The sequence below is a fragment of the Dromaius novaehollandiae genome, chromosome 13, assembly GCF_036370855.1.
Source record: "Dromaius novaehollandiae isolate bDroNov1 chromosome 13, bDroNov1.hap1, whole genome shotgun sequence".
In the NCBI taxonomy this organism is placed as follows: Eukaryota; Metazoa; Chordata; class Aves; order Casuariiformes; family Dromaiidae; genus Dromaius; species Dromaius novaehollandiae.
Genome location: NC_088110.1, coordinates 5,442,118 through 5,445,144, shown reverse-complemented (window position 1 = coordinate 5,445,144; position 3,027 = coordinate 5,442,118).

Genomic DNA, 3,027 nt, shown 5'->3' with positions numbered 1-3,027 from the left:
CTCCAACGAGGGGGACTGCACAGCCTTGCCAAACAACCTAGTCCAGTGCTTAACAATTTTTACTGTTGGAAAAGTTTTTCTCAAGGCCTAACCTGAATCTTTACTACTGCGACTAGAGTCCCTAGGTGTTGGTTTCACCATGCTCCAGGAGAGCTGATTATCTCCACCTCTCTGCAGAGTATATTGAAACACACGCACAGTAAGAGCTTATCGTCATGTCGTCTCCCTCTTGCTTCTTCCAGCCTTCCTTTCTTAGGCCAAATAGCAACATCTCTTTCACTCTTCCTCTCAAATTGCACTTCTGATTATTCTCATCAAGGTCCTCCAGCCCACATCTCTCCTGACCTGTGTGCCCTCACACTTGGGACAGCCCTTCAGCTCAGGCCCTACCATTCCTGGGTAGACCACAAGGATGCCATTACGCAGCTTGCAGTCAATATTCCTGCTTAGCTGTCCCCAGTGTAAGGTTTGACTTTTCTGCAACAACATGATGTTGTCCCCTCACATGCAGCCATCACCTTCGGCAAGCCCTAGATCCTTTCCTAAAGGACTGCAGCCTTTCCCTATTTCTTCCTCTTTCTCTATTTCTACAACTGCTCGTTCCTGCCTAACTGCAATATCTGAGATTTTTCCTTAGTGAATTTAAAAGATTAGTCTATCAAGAACATTGTGATCAACTCAGATTATTGTTAAAAAGAGCTTTCTTCTTCTAAAAAAAAAAATTACTTTCCTTTTGTTAAGGACATTATCTTCCTAAATCTTTACTAAGCATCTAACAGTGAACCAGAAGCAAAGCACTGCAAATTAGAAAGACATGATGAAAGCTTAGGGGCTATAATTGTTCAAAAGGAATAATTTCCTTTTCAAAGGTAAACATCAGCCTTGCAGACAAAGATAAGGCCAAGTGCACAATTAGATACGTAAGTCTGGGCTTCTGCTCATATCTCCCGATATCAAAGATTGCAGGAAAATTCAAAATGTTTTCTTAAAACGTAAAAAAGAAATGAACAGGAAAAAGTGCAGGAGACTAGAAGGAGTCACAGCAGAACGGCCCAAAGCTTTTGGGAGAGCTGTTTTCCCCGGGGCCGGAAGTCTTTCTGAACGGGGAGATAACCAGCCACGAACTACAGCAGCTATTCAAAGCAGAAACAACTTCAGTGTTTAGAGTTTGTACATTGGTCTTCTGAAGGAAAACATGCCAACCTCCATAACGTTATTTAATTACATTTCGCTGACAACCTGTCTCTTGTAAGCACAGAAGTATTTTGTCGACATACAGGGAGGAGAGGGAAACAGCAGCCCGTTCACCCATGCAGTTTGAACACATGTTTCGGCTACTATTACCTCAAATCTAAACTCATCGTAAAACAGACTACGAAGTAAATACAAACACGAGTCATCGCTCCTACCTTTGCTATTGCCAATTCTAATGGCAAACGCCTATGCTTTACATAGCAGGGACGACGAAAAACTGCCCTGTGGACCCAAGAGAAGCACCCCTTCAGACGACGACTAGCAACGGGAGGACAAAGAGAGCTTTTAACTGAAAATGAACTATGCATTTGATAAAACTCTCTATTATTATTTGTTTTATTACAATAGGACTTAGTTCTGACAGATGAAACAGCCACAGAACAAAGTACTGCATTAAACACATAATGAAGGTTTCTACCTTTCCTGAACATTTTAGAGTTTATAAATAGACAGGGCAAAAGGGAAGAGACAGGGAAGTTCACTACGTTGCCTGAACTGACCCAAGACGGTCCGGGCAGAGCTGAGATAAAGATCCAGGTGTTCTGACGCCCGTTTCAGGGAACTACCCACGAGTGCTCGCGGTCTCCCAAACCCGCTACTCGAATTTGATATTCTTTGCTTTAACACTCCCACTGTTTTTTTCAACTGTGAGGAGGCAGACTCAGCATCAGATCATGACAAGAACAGATTTAACAGATTTGACCATTTATGGCAAGATAGTGCATTTACAGACTCCTTTAGCATTTGTTTCCATATTGAAATACTTGCACTTCCTACCTGTGACTCTCTCTGACTTGCTTGCTGTCACTAGGCATTTTCAGTGATATCAGACCTGATCCTTCCCACTATGACAGTGTTATTTTAGTGATACCATCAACTGCTCAGGTGCGTAAGGAAGAGATCTCAGTCCCCACACCGCTACACAGCGGTTCGTAGGCTGGGTGTGCTCCAGCAGGCACCGGGCAACGCCTGACCTTCTGGTGGAGTCGGTCAGTCTCAATTTACTCTTCTTCCAGGCTAATGTGAATAATTTCACAGTAGACAAAAAGCCCTCCCCTCCGCCCAATCTCTTACTATTTTCCCAAGTGGAGTCAATCTAGCTTAACATCAAAGCCCTGCTCTCTTTAAGCCATTGTTTTATAGGTCTGCTAATATTTTTCCTGTCCATAATACAGAAGACACCGCTGATAGAAATATGTCAACAGGAAAACAAACAGGCAGCATTTGACATGCATTAGTCCAAGTCCGGGTGGACAAATAAATCATAGATCAAATATTCATGAGGGGGGAAAACAGTGTTTATTTCCAGCGGGTTCATTACGCACACATCTCCCATACAGCACGGTGACAAGCACATCCTGCAAAGAGGCTGCCACAATGTACCCAAAAAGGACTGTTGATGCAAAGAGGACAATGTATTCTCTCCTCAGAAAGTACTTCAGCCTCTTGGGAAAACACCATACTGGGGTTTTTTTGTTCGCACAAAAGAAAATGAAGGCAGCTGAAAGTGTCCATTAGAGATATCCCCGTGCAAGGCAAGCACTGGGGGAACAAAAGCACCCACCGCTCTAATCCCCGATATTCTTACGTTCTCGTGTTCCCATGTAGCCTTTCCAGAAACTAGTATAACATCTGGCAGACCAAGACAACGAAGAGAGTCTCTGAAAGGCCCTATGGGGTGGTATTTCACATAGATCCATGGAAAGTCTCATAGCAGCATACATTTAAAAGGTCCCCAAACACAACCTTGACAAAAGTCTAAAGCTATATTAA